Here is a 26,106-nt window from a genome sequence, read left to right as displayed (position 1 = left end):
GGCTGATGTAATCTTCTGAAATATTTAAAATGGCAGATGGCATATTATTTTAATTTGCGCAAAGTGAATTGCATATTGTTCAAGTTTACTAACTATATAGAATTACCAAAAATTATCCATTACTTTTTGAATAGAATCTGGTCACTCATCTCTACAGGTAAACCATATCATCCATTCAAGTGAATGGGTGACTTTTAATAGTAAAAGACCTCAGAGTTCCTGAGCAAGAGTTGCTCCCACACGTGGCTCCCACTTTGGCTAATAAGATGGAGTTCCAAAAGATGATAACTATATGTCCTAATAGGAGAATTTTTCAAAAGTGTTTGAAAACACTTTTAATGTCTTTCAGAATATCCTTATTGTGATATTCTTATGCCATATTTGTAGTCAGAACAAACAGGTTTTTTTCTTCCTAAAACAAGGACAAAAATAAGGTGACCACCACAATATCAAACCTTGTAATGAAAACTATATAGCACTATTAAAAAAATGGACTTGCAAAAGAAAACCTGGACTATTTTCAGCTAAATACAGTAGCATAATAAGAGTCTCCTGTTTATTACAGATCAGCAACATGAACTCTGTGAAATCTAAACTGTGCAACTTGGTGTCCAAAATACTTCATGTTATTCTAGTATCCATGGATTAAAAAAAACAGGTTATTTAGTAAGTGATGTGATCCATGGCAAGAACCTGAATACTTCCATTTTGCTTTATTTGCTGTTAGCGTAATTTTAGTTTGAAGAGAAGTAAAAGGGTGCACAATAAACCTGACTAACATGGAGTAACGCATAAATAATACTTTTTAATGAATACATTACATGCAGCACATGGAATTTCTATGTGAAATAATATCAAATAGAATAGAATACATGACAGTCATGGGATGGTGCTGCATAAGAGCTGTGATCGCACCTTCTCAGTTACACTGCAACAGCAATGAGCGAATCAAATCCCATTAAAACCCCTTAGATGTTGCAGTCAAAAGAGACTGTGGCATCCATAATGTGGTGACAGTGGGAGGCAGCTGTCACTAAAAAGTCTTTCCTCCAAACTGAACAAGATCTATAATTTAAATATCTGATTGAAAGAGCTTCCATCTGCATTTTACCAGCATTTTAACTTTCTACAGCTTGCCTATGTTAATTTTTTAATGTGAAGTCCAAAACTGAATTTCATATTTTAGATGTGGTCTTACAAGGGATTTATAAATGACAACATTATTCACGAGTTTCTATGTTTCTTTCTTTCAAAGCAAATAGATTTTTCATGTTTTCCAGGTTTCCAATGTGACTATGGTTTTATCTTGTGATTAACACTCAAAGTTAAAAGACAAAAGTACATGTGTTTTTAATTTTGGTTGTAAAACCTTAAAGGGAATCTGTCAGTAAGATTCACCCCCTCCCCCCAAAAAAATTATATATATATATATATTTATTTATTCATGTAGCGATACCTTTACATGACCAGCACACTCCTCTACTACTGGGAAATCAGCTTTTGAATTGATATGCAAATGAGGCTATCAGAACTGTTGTAGATCTAAAGCCTCTGTCACTCCAGCTCTATTCCCCACCCAGTGCCGCCTTACCCTGCTTGACTGACAGCCTCTCTGCTGTGTATCTTCAACAAAGGAGCCATCAGTCAAGCAGAAGGAGGCAGCACTGGGTGGAGAAAAGTGTTGCAGTGACACAGGTTTCAGATCTACAAATAGCTCTTCAGCCTCATTTGCATATCAATTCAAATGCTGATTTCTCAGTAATGGAGGGATGAACTGTCCATGCAAAGTTCTCAGTGATAGATAATGGAGCAGATCTGTTTTTTTCTTTTAAAAGAGAAAACCTAAAGAGCCCGAATTCCTGATCTATACCCGAGTGCTCTTAAAAAAGTGAGTAAATGCCACAAAAAAGGTGCACTATGATGCTGGTCTCTTATACCCCTCTCCAAAAGGAGAAGGGTCCCCCACACTATTCCCCACCCTTCTGAGCCTGAAGGCCACAGCGAGGGTCAGGGACAAATAGCCTCTTCTAGCCAAAGGAGACCCAATATTACTCCCAGCATCTGCCTGAGTTCCCACCCAAGCAAGAAATCGGAGCCTTAAACTGTGCTCTCCTCCTGGAATAGGGGGGGGCCAAGGTGCTCCCTTCCTGGAAAAAGGGATCCAGGGGTCAGGAGGGGGCGGAATCTGATTGTCACATACTCCCCCCTTAGACCTGCCAAGAGAGGAACCCAAGAGGGAACTGCATCCTGACAAAATCCTAGTAACGAGTGGACACACATGTAAAGGGTGACGCACACTGAAAACAAATATAAAAATACATAGTGAAGGTTATTCAGTGTAATACTGACCTGACCTTCGACCGGGAATTGAAAAAATCCCCTATCCTAAGGCGAAAAGGCCTGGAAAAGGGTGTGAGCTAGAAGATTGAAGTGAAGTGCAAGTACATAGTGCCAAAATTCATGTGGGGTTCCCAATCCCAATGAATTAAGGCACCCCAGGATCACCACTCCTGGGGTACTTCAAGCGTCGATTCTGAGGGGCCATGCTTTCCACCAGATTACTATATGAGCCACCTGGAGTACTAACAAGTGCACTAAACCCATTGTGCATTGCATTAATCTATTAGGATGGCTTGACCGGAATCACCATTTTGAAAGATACTACACTTGATCTTAGCCAAAAGGCCAAGAAGATCTGTATCCCAACAGCTGGAATCCTGGCTCCTGGGCTGATGTCCTGTAAAATTAGCCTGGTGACAGGGGTAGGCCCTTTTTATATCCCACAGGATTGGGAAAGGTGGGGGGAGGTAATCCCTCATTGTTCAATTAGACTGCATATTTGTCCTCCAAGTTGCGCAAACTAGTACAAAGCAGGGGGCCAATACAATACATAATCAGCAGGCATTCCACAAATTAACATACAACAAGGGTCAACTGACAGTCTCATGAAACAATGGCTCATGTCTCTTTATCTACTGAACATAAGAACAAAACTTCTGGCAAAATTAAGAATAATTCACCCTCGCACTTGTGGCCAGATTGACGCTGTTTCATCACATCATCTATGGAAGGAATTGGCAAATCCCAATGGAGTACCTCTTCTGTCTGTGATTAATGGTTCCCTATCACCTATTTGAGATCAGGAGGGCATGCATGCCATGGACTATCTTTTTTTGTTTATTATTCTATTGTAAATATCTCTTGGTACCACTAAATCTGTCTCTTGTAACCTATTTGTAGGTGCCCAGATATTTACTCTGCTTTCCTAAAGACTGCCTAATGTTTTTATCCATAGTAACCACCTCGAACTCCTAAATGATAGACTTCTCCTATGCTGCTACTATTCTTTGGAATGCTCTACCCAATTCCATAAGACTATCCACCACTGTGTAAAGTTTTACAAGGATTTCTCCAGTATGGCTTATCCTTTATGCCATTGTTTATTGACTTTCAATGTTCCTGAATACCTTAGCACACTCATTGTGCTGTTGTAATTGATTGCTTGTATACTTTTCTATGGTAATTTTGAGGTACAAGTGGAGGGTGGTGGTGCTTTGCCAACATGTTACCATTTAGTACACATGCATTTGGGAGTCATTAAATAGATTGTGCTATTGTGTAAATACGTTTCAATTAGATACGGTTTATTATAGGAGGATGCAGAATTTAAACATAGCACCTGAATGAACATAATTGTCTTAATTACCCAGCACTTCTGCTAAATTAATATTTATCACCTTTTGTCAAAGAAATGGAATCTCTGTATATCCAGAAAATTCCGCTGTTCATCTGTCTGATTAATTGGAGCATTATAATCATTTGCAATCAAAACAGCAAAATAATGTTCTTTTGAAGACTTGAAAATAGTCTGCTATCAAAAGAACAAAACTAATGACCCTCTCCAAAGAGTCTGTCTACTATGTAATTGATAGAAAGTGAGAACCAAAATTCTTCTCTTTGCATTTCTTCTTTTTACTAGTGTTGGCCATCTAACCTCTTAAGCTTATTAAACATTCCACACTATAACACTTCTGTTAATTTAGTCATTGTCAGTCTCACTCAAGCAAATAGATTTTGACACAGGTCATTAACATCGCTGTTTCCTGCGGACGAGATGGTTTGTTGTGTGATAATGAAGAATGCATCTCTGATTAACAGTTCTAAAGAACAACATATTTTCTGATGTCACGTGTAATACAATAGCCAACTGTGATCGGACTGCATTCCAGACTTTCCTCCTATTGGGGGATCACATTGCAAAAAAATGTCAAGATGAAGAAAAAAAAAAACATTGCTATGTTTTTAAAAAGTCTTCTGGGCTTATCCTAAGTGCTGTTAAATTTATCTCATTAAAGCATACTCCATCTATGTTTACACAGTGCATGCTTTATGGAAAACACAAAAGTGTTTGGAATAGGATAGTCAAGTAACCCTAACGGACATGGAATAAAGAGATCATGCAGGTATTTGCTCTGTGATTCCATGTGCTGCCATTGATATCTCGGTATATAATTCTAATACGGCCAACAAACTAAGCTTATTTCAAAGGTAGAGCAGGAAACTAAGGGTGACACTTTGCAGCTGCCCAGGTGACTTTCAAGTAGACCTTCATTTCAAAGGTAAGAAAAGTCCTTGTAATATTAAATTCTAAAAAAAAATAATTGATTTTATTCAGGATTTAAATAGAATTCCGAATAAAACAAACATTGCAAAATGTTGTAAAATATTCAAGAACCTAAAAATGTTATTTCAGCTTGTAGAACTTGAAAACTGAAACATTTACATAAGTGTTTTTACTGAGGAAATGTAGATATTTTGTATCAATGCTTATGAAACTATTTGCACCCCTGACAATTTTTGCTATTTTTTTTTATTTTGGATCTGTTTAGCTATACTTGTAATCTACATAAGTATCATATTGTAAAAATAGAAAACCTAGACAAAATATGTGAGCAGGTGTGATCATATAAATATATACATATATCCCTACAAAAGCTATGTCACACCATTATAGAGTAAAATCTATGAATTTTTATCGAAAAATATTGAAAAGCATACATGATGGTATCATACATTTTTTAAAAAGAGCCAAATCAAGGAAATACAAAACAAAACAAGCGGATATGCCTAGGTATGGATATAAATATTAAATTCTAACATATATTCTATGTTTACAATTTAATATTTATATCCATACCTACACACATCCGCTTGTTTTGTATTTCCTTGATACGGCAGTATTCAAAAAATGTATGATATCATCATGTATGCTTTTTTCAATAAAACATTTTAGATTTATAATGGTGTGACATACCTTTTGTAGGCATATATTGTAAAAACAGAGAATGTATCTAAAATTCCTTGTCTAGATTTCAGAAAATTGAAGTAATCTTGCATTAGTAGATTTTAATTTGCTAAAATTTGAGAATTTGTGTTTCTGACTTTGCTTCCAAGATCGCTCTCTTGTGTTTATGTTTTAATCAAAAATTGTAATTAGCTTCAGTGCTTAAAGCATATTTCTTTGAAGAAAATCAATTGCCGGAGAGCTTGGTTTTGATTTTATGCATACAGAAAGTAAGAATTCATCAAGAAAATATTGAACAGTTAGTATTGGATTAGTGACTCGGTGCTCCGCTCTTCTGTGACTTTGGGTGATAATGAAACTTTCAACAGGACAGGACATGATTACATAGCTAATGTTTTGTCAGATTCTCAAAACTAATGTTTTTTAAATGAAGATTTTTCTTTACTTAGTCAATAGATATTAGACATGTTTCCCTGTATTTTTAATATCTTTATTTCACTTCATATTTTTTTGAAAGACTGCCAATGTCATTTGACTTTCGACTTGATACTGTCATATCATTTTGCTATTACTATAGATGTAGGAACAGTTTATCATCATACTTTGGGTCTGCTTTGCTGTCTTAGGACCCCATGAGCTCAAAGGTATATTATAATATTTTACTGGAGAATGACAAAGATAATTACATAGTTACATAGTTACATAGTTTATAAGGCCGAAAAAAGACAAGCGTCCATCCAGTTCAGCCTATTTCTTGTGCACTGCAGCTATTCCGCAGCGGTGATCCAGGGGAAGGCAAAAAAACAAACATGCGGTATAGGCCAATTTACATCATTGAGGAAAAATTCACTTCCCGACACCAATCTGGCAGTCAGATTAAATCCCTGGATTAATTAACTATCACTAAGCATAAGATGTAATTTTATTGTTCACAAGAAAGGCGTCCAGGCCTCTCTTGAACTCATTAAGTGAGTTGGACATCACCACTTCCTCTCCCAGAGAGTTCCAGAGTCTCACGGCTCTGACCGTAAAGAATCCCCTTCTATGCTGGTGCAGGAACCTCCTTTCCTCCGGACGCATAGTGTGCCCCCTCGTCTTTGTCACCATCCTTGGTATAAACAGGTCATGGGAGAGATCTCTGTAATGCCCCCTGATGTATTTATACATGTTTATGAGGTCTCCCCTAAGCCTTCTCTTTTCCAACGTAAATAGGCCTAATTTTGACAACCTCTCTGGGTATTCTAGTCCCTCCATTCCCTTTATTACCTTAGTCGCCCTCCTTTGTACCCTCTCTAGCTCCAATATGTCTTTCCTGAGCACCGGAGCCCAGAACTGTGCACAATATTCTAAGTGCGGCCTTACCAGCGCTTTATACAGAGGAAGAACAATGTTCTCATCATATGCCCCTATTCCTCTTCTGATGCATGCCATGACTCTATTTGCCTTCGCAGCTGCGGCCTGACACTGGGCACTCCAATTTAATTTGCTATTAACCAAGACGCCCAGGTCCTTCTCCATGTCACATATCCCCAACGGTTTCCCATTTAATATGTATGGGTGACTGCTGTTTTTCTTTACCATGTGCATGACCTTACATTTATTGGCATTGAACCCCATTTGCCATTTTTTGGCCCAACTCCCCAATTTATCTAAATCCTCCTGTAGCTGTGCCCTATCCTCATCTGTATTAACTACTTTACAAAGTTTAGTATCATCTGCAAATATTGCTATTTTACTATGCAACCCTTCCACTAGATCATTAATAAATATATTAAATAATATAGGGCCCAAGACAGACCCTTGAGGCACCCCGCTAGTAACCCTGACACACCCTGAGCTTACTCCATTGATAACCACCCTCTGCTTTCTATCACTCAGCCAGCTATTTACCCACTTGCACACATTATCCCCCAGACCAAGCATTCTCATTTTATATACCAACCTTTTGAGTGGAGAAGTCAAGGTATACAACATCCACTGAATCACCCTGGTCCAGCTGGGAGCTCACCTCCTCGTCGAAGGCGATCAGGTTTGTTTGGCAGGAGCGATCCCTCATGAATCCATGTTGATATGGAGTTAGACAGTTATTATCATTAAGATATTCTACAATAGCATCTCTAAGAAATCCTTCAAACAATTTACCCACAACAGACATTAAGCTTACTGGTCTATAGTTCCCAGGGTCACTTTTAGACCCCTTTTTGAATATTGGTACCACATTTGCTTGGCGCCAGTCAAGTGGGACAGTCCCTGTCCATAAAGAGTGCTTGAATAGAAGATACAGCGGTCTGTCTATCACATTACTTAATTCTTTTAGTACCCGGGGGTGTATGCCATCTGGGCCTGGTGACTTGTCTATTTTGATATTATTTAGGCGTTTCTGAACCTCCTCCTGGGTTAGGTGGGTGATATTTAGCGGAGGGTCTACTTTATCACTCTGCATTTCCTCCGATAAATTGTTTTCTTTTGTGAAAACAGTGGAGAAGAAGCTATTGAGTAGGTTTGCTTTACCCTCATCGCCCTCTATGATTTTACCCAGGTTATTTTTCAATGGGCCAACTCCATCAGTTTTAATCCTTTTACTGTTTATATAGTTAAAGAACAGTTTGGGATTCGTTTTACTTTCCTTGGCAATTAGTCTCTCTGTCTCCTCTTTTGCTATTCTTATTTGTTTCTTACAGATTTTGTTTTTTTCCCTATAAGATATTAGCGCTTCCTCGCTGCCTTCTTGTTTAAGTTTACCGAAAGCCCTTTTTTTGTTTTTCATTGCCCTCTTGTCTTCCTTATTTAGCCACATTGGCTTCCTCCTATTCCTAGCCCTTTTATTCCCATAAGGTATGTACCTTCTACAGTGACTATGTAGGACTGTTTTGAAAATTTCCCATTTTCTATCCGTGCTCCTATTACTAAAGATACTATCCCAGTCTATAAGGTGAAGGGCATCTCTTAGCTGATCAAAATTTGCCCTCCTGAAGTTCAGTGTTTTTGTGACTCCCTTGCTGGGCACCGTACTGAAGCACATGTGGAATTGTATAATGTTGTGGTCACTATTTCCCAGGTGCCCCCCGACCTGCACCTCAGTTATTCTGTCTGGCCTGTTAGTTAATATTAAGTCTAAAAGGGCCGTCCCTCTAGTTGGTTCCTGCACAAGTTGTGACAAATAATTGTCTTTGATAATTGACAGAAACCTGTTTCCTTTCTGAGATCTACAGCTTTCGGTTTCCCAGTCTATATCGGGGTAGTTGAAGTCCCCCATAATAATCACCTCATTATTTTTTGCTACTTCGCTAATGACCCAAAGCATACAGCGAAATGACATGACTTGAAGAACTTTGTACATGCACGGCAAGAGATCTCAAAATACTGATTTGCTGAAACCTTTGCAAGGAGGAATTGTCCAAGATTCCTCCTCAACAGTGTTCAAATCTTATTTTCAGCTAATAAAAACATTTGGTGAATGTGATTGCTACTGAGGAATGATATTAAATTGAAGGGTTTACTTAATTTTTTTTCTTACACTGTATATTTTTACTTAGTTTTAAAATTGGTGCAAATCGATATACGCATCCTATTCCATCCGCAATGACAGTGGTCCGTGGCTGCTGCATGGTGTCCACAGTGAAACATGGTGGGGCAGTGTCTCTATGTGGGGCTGCATTAAAGCTGCTGGTGTCGGGAAGCTACATTTAATTGATGATATCATGAACATACAGATGTATTGCTCTATATTGAAAGAGAAGATGCTACCATCACTCCGTGCCCTTGGTAAATGTGCACTTTTTGAACATGACATTGATCGAAGACATACATCTGTTGCATTTCTGAAGAAGAACAGGGTGAAAGTGAATCAGTGGTCAAGTATGTCTCCTGATCTGAACCCTCTGAAGAAGAACAGGATGAAAGTGAATCAGTGGCCAAGTATGTCTCCTGATTAGTGTTGAGCGAGAATGTTCTGTCCGAGTATGCTCGGGCCGAGCTCCGAGTATTTATAGCTGCTCGGTGATATGGTTGAATCGCTCCCGTGTGCATGATTTGCAACTGTTTGACAGCTTTATTACATGGGAGGAATGTGTAAGAAATAGACATTCCTCACATGTAATAAAGCTGTCAAACAGTCGCAAATCATGCACACGGGAGTGATTCAAACATATCACCGAGCAGCTGTAAATACTCGGAGCTCGGCCCGAGCATACTCGCCGAAAGGGTTAACAGAACACACTTGCTCAACACTACTCCTGATCTGAACCCAACCGAACATCTATGGGGAATTCTGAAGAGCATCACTCTTCATCCAACATCCAGGTTCTAAAAGAGGTTTTTTTGAAGAATGGAAAAAGATACATATTGCAATATGTTGTTAAATTGTTCATTCCATGCCTAGAAGGCTTGGTGCTGGCCTGTCAGTTCTGGAGGTCATACCAGTAGCAGTTTTTTATGTGGGGTGTGTACATTTTTACATTAACTAATTTGAGTAAAATTGAAGATTTTGTAATGAAAGTTATATTAACTGCTAAGTGAAATCAAAATCAAATCAATATTTGGTGTGACTATCCTTTGTCTTCAAAACAGCATCAATTCTTCTCACTTGAAAACAGCTTTTGAATAAACTCCCCATGTAAATTGTTCCAAACATCTTGGAGAACTAACCACAGATCTTCTGTGGATGTAGTTTGCACAAATCCTTATGTTTTTTTCCTGTAACTGAAGACAGACTTGATGATGTTGAGATCAGAGCTCTTTTGAGTCCATATTATCACGTCCAGAACTTATTGTTCTTCTTTATGCTTAAGATAGTTTTTAATAACACTTGAATGTTTGGGGTTGTTGCCATGCTGCAGAATACATTTGGAAAGCCTACAAATATGACTACAATTATATGACTACAATCAGTATCCTTTATTTAATCAAAATCAAGAATACATGATAAAAACAGTAAAATTAGTAGATGATGATGTCTGGAAATGTACCACAGGATTAACAAAAGATAAATAAATAAATAAATTACACATCATAGATAAAAAAGAGTAATAAATATTCAAAATACTGTGAGATCGACATACATAGCGAAGCATAAAGAATTGATAATAATCATGTACTTCTATAGGTATAAAAAGAAGAGAATGAACTCAATATATAGCTTACTGTAAATCAAATATGGGCAGGACAAACTGAGGCTGAGGTAAATGACTGTAGTAAATATCTAAACTAGCACATCATTAGTTAATTGCAATGTGTCCCAGATCCACAATAACTGCATAATGCATACCGTCTTATAATGCAATATCTAAGGTAAAAAGGTATTTAGCATAGGATAGTATACACTAGGCATTTCTTTTTGGCTTTAATCATTATTTTCTTTACTAGCTATATGCCTTTATAGATATTGACCACTAACATTTGCTCTATACCGTAGATAACGGGCATTAAAGGTATTGCATTATAGGACTTTATGCACTATTGTGTATCTGGGATATATTGCAATTTTACTAGTGTTGTGCTAGTAAAGATATTTTTATTACTGTCATCTACCTCAGCTTGTCCTGTCTATATTTGATTTACACTAAGCTATATATTGAGTATATTCTCTTCTCTTTATACTTATACAATTCTCATATCAGCTTACCTTTATTATTTTTTTTGTGATTTCACTTTTTATATACTTCTGTTTAACACTGGTGGGTGTTGACCCAATACATCACGGGCCTGGCTTACCTTGAAGAGGTGTAACTACGTGACTACTCGGTATTAGCTAGAGTCTCTGATGGTTAGGATAGGATTTGCCGCCAGTAGTCACCAGGTACCACTCCAAGGCAGTCCCTGGGCCTGCAGCAGCTGACCGGAAGGTCTGAGGCGTGGGTACAAGGTACCGTGGGGGGAGACAGAGGCATAGTCAGATGGTCTGAGGTCAGGGCAAGCAACACAGAATCAGTAAACGTAGCTGAGGTCAGGAGCATAGAGGTCAGGCAGGACAGGTACACAATCCGTGTCATTTGTTAGAACCTTGCTGTTAGGTTTTTTTTCCTTTGCTGGTCACATGACCTTGTTGGCCTATTTAATCCTGCTCCGCCCTTCTGGCTTTGCTGGACTTCATTGTATATCTACTTTCTAGCTAGCCTGTGCTCTGTATCTAACTCTGTTAGTTTGCTTGGTCTACGGACCTCTAGGTTCTATCTATTTTGTTTGTTCGTCTGTCTGCTACTATTTCTGTTAGGAGGTGTCCCATATTCCTCCCAGTCCTTAGTACTTGTAGGGATTCCCTCCCCAAATCTATAGGTCTCCGTACAGACTAGATTAGGACTTTAGCAGGTCTGATCGCAGGATCAGGTTCCCTGTTACATCGTAGGGATTCAGCTGAGTCTTATAGTAGGGACAGATCTCCTCTCTTTCCTTAGCTTTGGTAGCAGAACATAACAGTAAGTCCAGCCTGTAAATTCTCTAAGGAAAGATTTTTTTTTTTGTTCCATCATGGTGTCGGTTCAGGATTTGGCTAAACACCTGCAGGGACTCTCTCTGGAAGTGGCCGAGCTCCGTCAGCACGTGAGTAACTGTCCTGGAGCATATTTCTTGGAGCCTAAGGTATGTTTGCCGGATTTATTTTTTGGTGAACATCGAGAATTTTTTTCATTTAAAAATGCTTGCTTATTATATTTTCGTTTGAGACCCAAGTCCTCTGGGGATGAATCCCAGCGCGTAGGGTTCATAATGTCACTTTTGCGCAAAGAGCCTCAGGAGTGGGCCTTTTCTTTGCAACCTAGTGATACATGCTTCAGATCAGTGGATAGTTTTTTTTCTGCTTTAGGACTATTATATGATGATCCTGACCGTGTGGCATCAGCTGAGACTGAGTTGAGACGTTTAAAACAAGGATCAGGTAATATGGAAAAATATTGTACACATTTTCGTCGTTGGTCCACTCAAACAGGGTGGAACGATTCTGCTCTGAAAAGTCTATTTCTTGCTGGGCTCAGTGAAAGGGTTAAAGACCTGCTAATTGCTTATCCTACACCTGAGGATTTGCAACAGGCTATGCAATTAGCTATACGGGTGGATAGGAGACTGCGTGCTAGGGTTAATGAGAGCAAATCCTCTGCTATGTCAGTTTCTGGTTATGAGAATGTGTGTACTAACAGTGGTGAACCGATGGAGATTGGATCGGTGGCACCTCGCTCTCAAGAAAAACACCGTCGTTTTTCAGAAGGCTTGTGTTTCTATTGCGGGAAATCTGGTCATTTGATTAAAGGCTGTGAGCTTCGTATGAAGAAAGAAAAAAAAATGGTCAGTCACGCCCGTATTGCCTGTTTAAATTCCAAGGGTGTATTTTTAGCTGCTTCCACGATTGCTCAGGAAAAATTAATGGAATTTCGGGTGTTTGTTGATTGCGGGTCTACACTGAATGTAATTGATGGGGGATTCGTGGAAAAACTCAATTTAAAACCTGAACCTTTATCATCCCCCATTGCTGTGGTTTCTGTGGATGGTTCCCCTTTGAAGAATATTACTCTCAAGGTCAGTGAATTTCCTCTCACTATTAATGGTGTTCACCATGAGAAATTGGATTTGGTAGTGTTGAATAACTTGCCTTCTCCAGTAATATTGGGTTTGCCCTGGTTATAATTTCACAATCCTGTACTGGATTGGTCTACCAGTGAAATTAAATCCTGGAGCCATAAATGTTATGACAAGTGTTGTAACGGGCGTATTGCAGCTTTGGATAGGGGAGAATTGCCTGTTCCTATTCAGGATTTTTGGAGAGTTTTTTCTGAGAAGGAATCGCAGGTTTTGCCTCCCCATAGAGACTATGATTGTTCTATTGAATTTGTCCCTGGAGCGACTCTTCCTAAAAGTCGTTTATTTAACCTTACTATTCCTGAGAGGAAGGCTTTGGAGGAATACATACAGACAAGTTTGGCCGCCGGTCACATTAGGCCCTCTAAGTCTCCTGTGGCGGTTGGATTTTTTTTTGTAAAAAAAAAAAGGACGGCGGTTTACGTCCTTGTCTGGATTTTCGTGAGATTAACAAAATTACGGTACGCAATCCTTACCCACTGCCATTGATTCCTGATCTGTTTAACCAGTTATTGGGGGCCAAGTGGTTCTCTAAAATTGACCTTAAGGGGGCATACAATCTGTTGCGCATGAAGGAGGGTGATGAATGGAAGACTGCTTTTAACACTCCTGTGGGTCATTTTGAGAATCTGGTTATGCCTTTTGGTCTTACTAATGCTCCTGCATTTTTTCAGAATCTGATTAATGACATCCTTAGACCTTTGATCGGTAAAAATGTGGTTGTGTATTTGGATGACATTTTGATTTATTCGCCAGATCTGGAGTCTCATTGGCGGAGCGTGCGTGAGGTATTACAGTTATTAATGGACAATTCGCTTTTTGCTAAGCTGGAGAAATGTGAGTTCGCTGTACAGAGAATTAGTTTTTTGGGCTACATTATCTCCAGCAAAGGTTTTGAGATGGATCCGGTTAAGGTTCAGGCTGTGCAGGAATGGCCTAGGCCTATTGGTTTGAAATCAATACAGAGGTTTTTGGGTTTCGCCAATTACTATAGAAAATTCATAAAAAATTTTTCTAGTATTGTCAAACCTCTGACTGATCTCACCAGGAAAGGTGCTGATGCGGTTCAGTGGTCTTCTGAGGCCATTGAAGCTTTTGTGTATCTCAAGGAGAGGTTCACCTCTGCTCCCATCCTTATGCAGCCTGATGTTACTAGGCCGTTTTTGGTTGAGGTTGATGCTTCCTCTGTGGGGGTTGGCGCAGTATTGTCTCAGGATAACGGGGATGGATTACATCCCTGTGCATTTTTTTCAAAAAAATTTTCGGAGACTGAATTGAATTACGATATTGGTAATCGGGAATTATTGGCTATTAAACTCGCATTTGAACACTGGCGCCACTTCTTGGAAGGTGCGGAATTTCCCGTTCAGGTTCTTACGGATCATAAAAATCTGATATATCTTGACGCTGCCAAGCGCCTGAATGCCCGTCAGGCTAGGTGGGCACTGTTTTTCTCGCGGTTTAATTTCTCCGTTACTTACATCCCTGGTACTAAGAATGTTAAGGCGGATGCCTTGTCTCGCAGTTTTTCTCCCATAGTCGGTGCTGAGAAAGAGGAAAACATTTTACAAGAAGGTGTTGTGATAGCTGCTTTAGACTCCGTTTTGGAAGATGAGATTCTTAAAGCTCAGGAGAATGCCCCATCTAACACTCCTCATGGGAGGTTGTTTGTGCCTGGGACCTTTAGGAGAGATTTGTTTGTTGAGTGTCACGAATCTCGGTTGGCAGGTCATCCCGGAATCTCTGAGACCAAGAGACTGGTGGGTCGCAGTTTTTGGTGGCCTGGATGGCAGAAGGAAGTCATTAAGTGGGTGCGCCAATGTACTATATGTGCTAGATCTAAGTCCTCACATACTCCTGCTGCGGGGTTGCTTTGTCCTTTGGAGGTCCCCAGTGCTCCTTGGACACATTTGGCTATGGACTTTATAACTGACCTTCCCCCCTCTGAGGGTTTTACTGTCATCTGGGTGGTCGTGGACCGTTTTAGCAAGATGTGTCACTTGGTTCCCTTCGTCAAACTGCCCTGCGCTAAAACTCTCGCTAAGGCCTTTGTCAAGGAAATTGTCAGACTTCATGGCGTTCCTACTGACATTGTTTCTGATAGGGGTCCTCAGTTCGTGGCTCGTTTTTGGCGTGCTTTTTGTGACAGGTTGGGAATTCATTTGTCGTTTTCATCCGGATATCATCCTGAATCTAATGGCCAGACAGAAAGGAAAAACCAGGATGTTGAGCAGTTCTTGCGTTGTTTTGTGGCAGACAATCAAGAGGGGTGGTCTGAGTTTCTGCCACTTGCCGAATTTGCTCTGAACAATCATACATCTTCTTCTGCTGGTTGTTCGCCTTTTTTTTGTTGTTCTGGGAGACATCCGTCGTTTGGGTCGTTCTCCAAGTTGGGATCTGCCGTGCCTGAGGAGGAGAATTTTTCCGGTGATTTGGAAAGAGTTTGGACGGATGTGCATGGTAATCTTCAGGAGGCCAACAGAAAATCTAAAGACTACTTTGATAGGAAACGACAGGAGGTTTTGTTCGCTGTTGGTGACATGGTTTGGTTGTCCTCTAGGAATCTGCGGTTGAGGATTCCTTCTAAGAAATTGGGTCCCAAGTTTGTAGGGCCCTTTAAGGTGCTTCAGGTTGTCAACCAATCTGCTGTTAGGTTGGAGGTTCCTACCTCCTGGAGAATTAATCCGGTCTTTCATGTCTCTCTGTTAAAAAAAGCTGTTGTGTCGGATGGTGACGCCTCTGCCTCTGTTCCTCCGGTGGTGGAGGACGGGGAATATGAAATTTCTCGCATCCTTGACTCTAGACGGTATAGAGGTAGTTTGCAGTATCTTGTGGCCTGGAAAGGTTTCGGACCCGAGGATAACTCTTGGGTGAGGTCAGATGATGTTTCCGCGTCCAGACTTATCAGAGCGTTTCACAGGAGATTTCCTGATAAGCCTGGTCCTAGGGGATCCGGAGGATCCTCTTAGAAGGGGGGGTACTGTTAGAACCTTGCTGTTAGGTTTTTTTTCCTTTGCTGGTCACATGACCTTGTTGGCCTATTTAATCCTGCTCCGCCCTTCTGGCTTTGCTGGACTTCATTGTATATCTACTTTCTAGCTAGCCTGTGCTCTGTATCTAACTCTGTTAGTTTGCTTGGTCTACGGACCTCTAGGTTCTATCTATTTTGTTTGTTCGTCTGTCTGCTACTATTTCTGTTAGGAGGTGTCCCATATTCCTCCCAGTCCTTAGTACTTGTAGGGATTCCCTCCCCAAATCTATAGGTCTCCGTACAGACTAGATTAGGACTTTAGCAGGTCTGATCGCAGGATCAGGTTCCCTGTTACATCGTAGGGATTCAGCTGAGTCTTATAGTAGGGACAGATCTCCTCTCTTTCCTTAGCTTTGGTAGCAGAACATAACATCATTAATGGGAAGCGGAATACAGAGGAATACATAAACGTGTGCTAACAGAGTAAGAACCAACGTTTGGGCGGGAAGTGGTAGGAGGAGCTGCCTAATAAAAGGCCCTTCTAGCATGGGATAGGTTGGGAGACTAATCTCTGCTGGACACAACAGGGTTAAAATCCTGTAGAGACAGGCCATGCCACCCTAAGTCTAAATTAATGCCATAGCAAAAGCAGCAGTGTTGCAAGAAGCAGACTCAGCAGGATGACCTGATGCAGGGTGAAACTGAATGGTGAGTAGTGGGGTGCTGAGGAGGCAAGCATGTTACCGCCGTGACACTCTGTTTATCAAGGATCTATATTTTAACCCCTTCCCGACATCCGCAGTATATGTATGGCACTGTGAGAGCTGCGTTCCCGTTAACCTCCGTACATATACTTCCTCACGATCGCGCTGGCTCACTTGCCGCAATCAAATGCGGGTGTTAGCTTTATATGAGAGCTAACAACCTGCAGCAATGCCCACGATCGGTGCTAGCACAGATCGCGGACATTTAACCCCTCTGATGCCGCTGTCAATACTGAAAGCAATATCGTTGGGCATAGGGCCGAAAGATGACAATGGGATCACCCAGGGACGGTGGCCTGTAAAGCAGGAGCTGACATGCCTCCCTCCTCTCCTGCCTGCGATGCACTGTTCTAATGCCCTGCAATGCTTTCGCATTGCAGAATATTAGATCAGCGATCAGGGCAGGGAAAATTGATGTCCCGTACTGGGACAGGGTAAAAAAGTAATATAAAAAGTTATTAAAAATTTTAAAAATGTAAAAAACAAAATCACAAAAAAAAATATGTTAATCCAATAAATATATTTATGTAAAGACAAAAAAAAGTACACATATTTGGTATCAACGCATCTGGAATGTCCCAACCTATAAAACTGTCTCACTATTTAACACCTTCAGTGAACACTGTAAAAAAAATAATTAAAAACAAGGCAAAAAACTATGCAAAAAAATGCAAAATTTTGGGCAAAAAGAACATTTTTTTTATTTTCACGGCTCTACATTATAATCTTCTGTTAGAATTCTGGAAGAATCTTCGGATTCAAGGTGCTCGTCACCACACATCTATATAAGTTCCTTGAGTTTTCCACTGTTTAGGCACATCAGGAGTTTTCCAAATGCGACATAGCATTCGCTAATGATTCCAGCAAATTTTGCATTCAAAAAGTCAAATGGCGCTGCTTTCCTTCCGAGCCCTGCCATGAGCCCAAACAGTAGTTTTCTCCCACATATAGGGTATATGCGTGCTCAGGAGAAATTGCACAACAAAGTGTATGGTCTATTTTCTCCTATTACCCTTGGGTCAAAGTAAAATTTTTGTAAAAAAGTTAAATGTTCATTTTTTCCTGCCACATTGCTTCAGTTCCTGTAAAGCACCTGAAGGGTTAATAAATAGTGATGAGCGAGCATGCTCGCCACTGCTCGGTACTTCCCCGAGCATCTCAGTACTCGAGATGCTCGGAGCTCGCCAAGTACTTTCGAGATGCTCAGGCGAGAGCTCTGGTCCCCGTTCTGCATGTTTGGCGCTACTTAAAGCACCAATCATGCAGGGATTGTCTGCCACTCACTGTAATGTCACAACCATGGTGGTTGTGGCATTACAGTGATTGCCCTAATCGATGGGAACAGTGCTCACAGTGAAACATGAAAATCCGGCAAATCAGCAGCGGCATACACCGGTACCTGACAATTTAGAACAGAAAGAATAGATCATCACACATAGATTAGATAGACAGAAACATGTCAGTCACATATATAATAAGTACAGTGACAGTGTTGGTTACTGTACTTGTTATTTAGTATTAAAATAAAGGATTTATTAAAAAGAAAATAATAGTGTTTTTGTCTCTATAAAAAGCCTGCAGGCAATTCATCAGCGGCATACATCGGTACCCGACAATTTAGAACAGAAAGAATAGAGCATCACACATAGATTAGACAGATAGAAACTTGTCAGTGACACATATAATAAGTACAGTGACAGTGTTGGTTACTGTACTTGTCATTTAGTGTTAAAATAAAGGATTTATTAAAAAAAAATTTTTCGTGGGGTTCCCCGTAATTTTAGTCTTTAGCGGAGGTTAAACAGACGGCTGGGGCAGATGTTTGAAGCCTGGGAAGGGGGTAATACCCACGGAGCTTCCCGGGCTACTAATATCAGCCCCCAGCTGAATACCTAGCCTTTACTAGCTATTAAAATGGGGGACCCCAAAAAAAATGACGTGGGTTCCCCCCCTATTTTAATAGCTAGCAAAGGCTTGGCAGACAGCTGGGGGCTGATATTAATAGTTCAGGAAGGGTGTCATGAATATTTGCCCCCTCCCAGGCTAGAAACACAAGCCGTCAGCCGCCCCAGAAATGGCACATCCATAGGATGCGCCGATTCTGACACTTAGCCTCGCTCTTCCCACTGCCCTGTAGCTGTGGCAGTGGGGTAATAGGGTTGGGGTTGTTGTCAGCTTATAATGCCAGATGACATCAAGCCCAGGTTAGTAATGGAGAGGCGTCTATAAGACACCCCCATTACTAACCCCATAGTGAAAGTTAACAAAAAACACAAACACCCAGAATAAAGTCCTTTAATTGAAATAAAGACACAATTCTTTAATGTTCTAAATTAAACTCTACTTACCGTCACGCCCATTCCAGCTGAAGCCAACGATCTCCTGCAATAAAACTAAAATAATAAACCAACTCATCCTTACCTTTCCATGGTTCCCAGGATGGCTTCAGCTCTGCTACATTGACATGACAGGCTGGATCGCAGCAGAACACTGCCATCCAGCTTGCCATGCCGCAGACACTGAGAAGCTCCTCAGTGAAGCTCCTCAGTGCCTGGCTGTGACAGCATCCAGATGAGTCGAGTTCATGTCCAATGAACTCAGCTCACCTCATGCACGTCCCTGACAGCGTGGGAGAATTGTCCTGCGCATGCGATGCCGGCAAATGACATCACCACTTGCGCTCTGCAGTGTCACTGAAGGATGGCATGCTGGATGGCAGCTTTCTGTCACCATCCAGCCTGCCATTTCAATGCCGTCCCAGCGTGGGAGAATTCTCCTGCTTAAGCTGTGACGTCATTTGCCGGCACCGCATGCGCAGGAGAATTCTCCCACGCTGTCAGTGTCGTGCATGAGGTGAGCTGAGTTCATTGGACATGAACTCGGCTCATCTGGATGCCATCACAGCCAGACACTGAGGAGCTTCACTGAGGAGCTTCTCAGTGTCTGCAGCATGGCAAGCTGGATGGCAGCGCTCTGCTACGATCCAGCCTGTAATGTCAATGTAGCAGTGCTGGAGCAGTCCTGGGAACAATGGAAAGGTAAGGATTAGTGTTGAGCGAGCACTAAAATGCTTGGGTGCTCGAAGCTTGGGCCGAGCTCACCGTGATACTCGGGTGCTCGACCAGAGCAACGAGCCCAATGTTAGTCAATGGGAGACCCGAGCATTTTTGCGGCGGCACCCCCGGCAGTCTGTAGAAAGCCTAAAAGTGCCCAAAACGATAGTGACAGTGCTCAAATGACATGGAGACAGCATGGGGATCGCCCCAGGAAGCATTTCTGACCTCCAGGTCACTGGTGTCAACAACGTGGTCAGAGGTATTAAGCCACTTTTACGGGCTCAAAATAAAACATTCAAAAAAGAAACTGAAACTGTTTTCCTGTGAAATATGTTAAGGAACAACCTTTCCAGGGTAAAGACTTGTGTATAAGGTAAAATAAATAACCAAAAACAAAAATACTCCTCCACACCTTGGGCTATGTTCACAAGTAGCATTTGTATTGCTTTCAACCGTGACAAATGCAATCACCGGGAAATGTAATTTTAACATTTTACAACCTTATCTGGCCATGTGCTGTGTGACACATGCATACAGTGCTGAAAAGACATGGGAACAGCATGGGGAAGACCCCTGGAAACATCTCTGATACCCAGGTCACTGCCTAAAAGTGTGCCCATCAGAAGTGATCCTTGCCGCATCAGAAGATGCAGACTTGCAACTATGCCAGTGCAAGTCCTTGTCCCAGGGCAGTTTTCAATTGTACCTCCCCCATTCCTTGCAAAGCAAGCGCAAATATGCAGCCAACCACCCACCCACCTGCAGGCTGCAATACTATACTGCTAGCTTGCGCTTGAAATGGGGCCTTTTAGTTTGGAGGAGGCCGAAGCTGGCCACTACCTAGCTCCTTTGGCAGTGAGGTCTCCATACTCAGTCCCCAGCCGCCACTATTTGTCCCGGTAACCTTCCCCACACTTTTCTCAGCCTGGCCTGCTTTAGGGCAGCATTGGACGAGCCCACCAGACAACCAGACTCCTCCGGTGGGCCCTGGCTTCTCCATCAGGGGAGTTGAGAGTTCCAAGGTGAGGAGCATGATGATGATAGAAGTTAGCATCTGCTTTGCTTTCTTGGAATGCAAGCGTAAGTGTGCAGCCTGCCACCAACCCACCCCCAGGCTGCAATACCATACTGCTAGCTTGCACTTGAAATGGGGCCTTTTAGTTTGGAGGACAAACTGGCCACTACCTCATGGCTGCTTCGGCAGTGAGGTCTCCATACTCAGTCCCCAGCTGCCACTTTTTGTCCCGGTAACCTTCCCCACACTTTTTTTAGCCTGGCCTGCTTTAGGGCTGCATTGGACGAGCCCACCAGACAACCAGACTCCTCCGGTGGGCCCTGGCTTCTCCATCAGGGGAGTTGAGAGTTCCAAGGTGAGGAGCATGATGATGATGATAGAAGTTAGCATCTGCTTTGTTTTCTTGGAATGCAAGCGTAAGTGTGCAGCCTGCCACCAACCCACCCCCAGGCTGCAATACCATACTGCTAGCTTGCACTTGAAATGGGGCCTTTTAGTTTGGAGGAGGCCAAACTGGCCACTACCTCATGGCTGCTTCGGCAGTGAGGTCTCCATACTCAGTCCCCAGCTGCCACTATTTGTCCCGGTAACCTTCCCCACACTTTTTTTTAGCCTGGCCTGCTTTAGGGCTGCATTGGACGAGCCCACCAGACAACCAGACTCCTCCGGTGGGCCCTGGCTTCTCCATCAGGGGAGTTGAGAGTTCCAAGGTGAGGAGCATGATGATGATGATAGAAGTTAGCATCTGCTTTGTTTTCTTGGAATGCAGGCGCAAGTGTGCAGCCTGCCACCCACCCACCCCCAGGCTGCAATACCATACCGCTACCTTGCTTTCACTTGAAATGAGGCCTTTTAGGCTTGTGGAGGCAGACGCAGGCCACCATGTCATGGCTGCGTCGGCGGCCTGGTATCCATACTCAGTCTCCAGCCGCCCGGCGGCCGGGTGTCCAAACTCGGTCCCCAGCCGCCAGGGGGGCGGCCGGGTGTCCATACTCGGTCCTCAGTCACCCCTATTTGTCCCGGTGCACCTTTTACACAAGCACACATACCAAAACATTACCTGTGCCCTCCCCAGTGCATTCAGTGGGAAGGAGAGCCTTTTCCGCTGTAGTGTGTGCACGCCAACCCCCTGTTCATGGCACATGCGAAGATGCCTCCCGCCCTGCACCTGTCGTTGAAGACTCGCAACTATCCCCGTTCAAGTCCTTGTCCCAGGGCAGTGTTCAATTGTACCTCCCCCATTCCTCGCAATGCAAGCCCAAGTATGCAGCCTGCCACCCACCCACCCCCAGGCTGCAATACCATACTGCTTGCACTTGAAATTGGTCCTTTTAGGCATGTGGAGGCGGAATCTGGCTACCACGTCATGGTGCGTCGGTGGCCTAGTATCCATACTCAGTCCCCAGCCGCCCGGCAGCCGGGTGTCCATACTCGGTCCCCAGCCGCCCCGTGGCCGGGTGCCCACACACGGTCCCCAGGCGCCCCTATTTGTCCCGGTGCGCCTTATACACAAGCGCGCATACCAAAACATACCTGTGCCCTCCCCAGTGCATTTAGTGGGAAGGACAGCCTAACCACAAACACGTGGACAAGTGAATGTGGCCAGGGATGGCCAATCTCACTGACGCCTTCACACTGCGTTAATATTGTGGAAGCCGGGACACAGTTGGACACTGGGATGCAACACGTCACTCAGACATAGAGGATTGCGGGTCCTGGGTCAATCAGGCTTCAACACAAAGTTCAGAATGTAGACAGCAGCAGTGGCCGGCCTCCTACACAACGAGTAAATTATTCATGATCATGAGGCCATCCATCTCCTTAACTTTCTGTTCCTTGGAATGCAAGCGCATATATGTAGTAGCGGCTAGGCCTGAGGTGGTCAGCGTTTTGGCGCATATCCTACCTCCTCCGAGGATTGCTGGATGTTTTCCTGCTACTATCCCAGTTCTATGACTACTGTTAAAACAAAGCTTCAGGTGATGAATGATGGATGAGGTGGTGGCAAAGGAGAAAGAGCAGGAGGAAAAGGGACCATTCACATCAATATCAGGCCAGTCAACCACACATGTCTTGTAGGATATGTTTCTGTAACAAAGAGAGAGTGCAATGCCTGCCAAAATTTCGAGGCACTCCAATGCCCCTTGAAAGTGACATGGAGGTCAGAGGGCCTTAGCTAAACTGTTTTTTCCATTTATAGCAACTGGGTCTCCTGTACACTGTTGGCCTAAGCAGTGAATGGAAGGCTTTCCAAAAATTATGAGGAACTGCAATGCCCCTTGAAACAGACGTGGATTACAGCGTACTAAAAACCTTCTACCCATTAGTGGGGAGTGGGTCTCCCTTAGTGTTCACCTATGCATTGAAAAGAAAAAGCTGACTAAAGTTAGGAGGAAATGCAATGCCCGTTGGAAGAGTCGTGGAGGTTAGAGGTAAGTAAAAACAACATTTCAATGCCCCTTGGAAGAGCTGTGGAGTTCAGAGTGGTTTAACAAAACGGTTTTAATGCCCCTTGGAAGAGACGTGGAGGTCACAGTAGCTTAACAAGACGGTTTTAATGCCCCTTGAAAGAGACGTGGAATTCAGAGTGGTTTAACAAGACGGTTTTAATGCCCCTTGGAAGAGATGTGGAGGTCCCAGTGGAAAAAAAAGACAATATCAATGCCCCTTGGAAGAGTGGTGGAGGTCACAGTGGAATAAAAAGACAATATCAATGCCCCCTGGAAGAGTGGTGGAGGTCCCAGTGGAATAAAAAGACAATATCAATGACCCTTGGAAGAGACGTGGAGGTCACAGTAGCTTAACAAGACGATTTTAATGCCCCTTGGAAGAGACGTGGAGTTCAGAGTGGTTTAACAAGACGGTTTTAATGCCCGTTGGAAGAGACGTGGAGGTCACAGTAGCTTAACAAAACTGTTTTACTGCCCCTTGGAAGAGACGTGGAGGTCCCAGTGGACTAAAAAGACAATATCAATGCCGCTTGGAAGAGTGGTGGAGGTTACAGTGGAATAAAAAGACAATATCAATGCCCCTTGGAAGAGTGTGGAGGTCGCAGTGGAATAAATAGACAATATCAATGCCCCTTGAAAGAGTGGTGGAGGTCACAGTGGAATAAAAAGACAATATCAATGCCCCTTGGAAGAGTGGTGGAGGTCCCAGTGGAATAAAAAGACAATATCAATGACCCCTGGAAGAGACGTGGAGGTCACAGTAGCTTAACAAGACGGTTTTAATGCCCCTTGGAAGAGACGTGGTCACAGTGTAATTAAAAGACAATATCAATGCCCCTTGGAAGAGTGGTGGAGGTCCCAGTGGAATAAAAAGACAATATCAATGACCCTTGGAAGAGAAGCGGAGGTCACAGTAGCTTAACAAGATGGTTTTAATGCCCCTTGGAAGAGACGTGGTCACAGTGTAATTAAAAGACAATATCAATGCCCCTTGGAAGAGACGTGGAGTTCAGAGTGGTTTAACAAGACGATTTTAATGCCCCTTCGAACAGACGTGGAGGTCCCAGTGGAATAAAAACACAATATCAATGCCCCTTGGAAGAGTGGTGGAGGTCCCAGTGGAAAAAAAAGACAATATCAATGCCCCTTGGAAGAGTGGTGGAGGTCGCAGTGGAATAAAAAGACAATATCAATGCCCCTTGGAAGAGTGGTGGAGGTTACAGTGGAATAAAAAGACAATATCAATGCCCCTTGGAAGAGACGTGGAGGTCACAGTGGAATAAAAAGACAATATCAAAGACCCATGAAAAGACGGGGAGGTCACAGTAGCTTAACAAGACGATTTTAATGCCCTTTACAAGAACCATGCAGTACAGCATATTAAAAACATTATTGGGTCTCCCATAGTCTTTGCCTATGCCTTACAAGCAAAAGCTGCCAAAAATTAGGATGGAGGAACTTGCAATGCCCCTTACAAGAGCCATGCAGTACAGCATATTAAAAACATGATTCCCATTATTGGGGAGTGGGTCTCCCATAGTCTTTGCCTATGCCTTCCAAGCAAAAGCTGCCAAAAATTAGGACGGAGGAGCTTGCAATGCTGGCAACACGGACCATGGTCACCCTGGTGGTATAGTGGTTGATGAGGCTGAGGATAATAAGAAGAGAAAAAAACAGCCAAAATGAGGAAGCGTATACCGATGTGTGGGTGTGAAGCGGTGCATGGGAATACATCTCCCGAAATAACACAGTGGATTTCACTTTATGTTACTCTGCTGTCATTTGTTGGTGATGAGAAGTCTGGTACAATTCAGCCCTTGTTCATTTTGATAAGGGTCAGCTTGTCAGCAATGTCAGTTGACAGGCGAGTTCGCTTATCAGTTATACGGCTTCTATATCCATCTCATCATACTCTGGCTGCAATGCCTCCTCTGTAATTCTCTGCAGAGAGCGTTGCAAAACACAGACAAGTGGGATGCTGATGCTAATGATGGCATCATCGCCACTCACCATCTTGGTGGACTCCTCAAAGTTTGTCAGGATGGTACATATGTCAAACATCCAGGTCCACTCCTGAGGACTTATGTATGGAGTCTGACCTGAATATCGACGGCCTTGTTGCAGCCGGTACTCCACTACTGCTCTCTTCTGCTCACAAATCCTTTGCAACATGTGGAGGGTAGAGTTCCAACGTGTGGGGACATCACACACCAGTCTGTGTGCTGGAAGCTGCAAATGCTGCTGCAACACAGCAAGGGCGGCGGAAGCTGTAGCCGACTTTCAAAAATGAGCTGACAGGCGGCGTACTTTGACGAGCAGATCTGGCAACTCGGGGTACGATTTAAGAAACCGCTGAACCACGAGGTTAAGCACATGAGCCAGTCATGGTACGCGTGTGATCTCGCCTCGCCTCAGAGCCGCCACCAGGTTACGGCCATTGTCACACACGACCATGCCTAGATGTAGGTTCAGCGGTCTCAGCCACTGTTCTGCCTGCTCTTTCACAGCTGTCCACAACTCACAAGCAGTGTGAGGTTTATTATCTAAGCTTATGGGTTTCAGCACAGCCTGTTGCCGCTTGGCTGAGGCAGTACTGCAGTGCTTTCAGCTTGTAACTGATGTGGTGATATCTGAGATGGCGGCTGCAGATGAGGAGGAGGATGATGCACAGGAGCTGTACACTGTGGGGGCAACTCTGACTGACATAGGGCCCGCAATCCTCGGTTTGGGGAGGACGTGTTCCGTCACAAGGTCCGACTGGGTCCTGGCTTCCACTATGTTTACCCAGTGTGCCGTCAGGGAGATGTACCATCCCTGGCCACAAGCACTTGTCCACGTGTCCGTTGTCAGGTGGACTCTCCCAGTAACTGCGTTGTTGAGGGCACAGCAGATGTTTTGGGACACATGCTTGTGTAGTGTGGTGATGGCACACCAGGCAAAATAGTGTCGGCTGGGGACCGAGAACCGAGGGACGGCCAC

General features: G+C 43.0%; 1 protein-coding gene across 1 annotated transcript in view; it reads left to right on the top strand.

The window, feature by feature from the left end:
• The first annotated feature begins 4,533 nt into the window (after window positions 1-4,533).
• Window positions 4,534-26,106, top strand: part of LOC141166377 (protein FAM240B-like) — a 183,455-nt gene continuing 161,882 nt past the window's right edge. The window contains exon 1 of the mRNA XM_073653010.1: window positions 4,534-4,619. The gene's annotated coding sequence lies outside the window, so the exon portion shown is untranslated. The remainder of the gene's footprint in view (window positions 4,620-26,106) is intronic.

This window comes from Phyllobates terribilis, unplaced genomic scaffold (genome assembly GCF_046119375.1).
Source record: "Phyllobates terribilis strain yellow unplaced genomic scaffold, ASM4611937v1 Scaffold_1__5_contigs__length_1240528914, whole genome shotgun sequence".
Taxonomy (NCBI): Eukaryota; Metazoa; Chordata; class Amphibia; order Anura; family Dendrobatidae; genus Phyllobates; species Phyllobates terribilis.
Note: the sequence above shows the minus strand (reverse complement) of the source record. Positions and strands in the feature narration are given on the sequence as shown.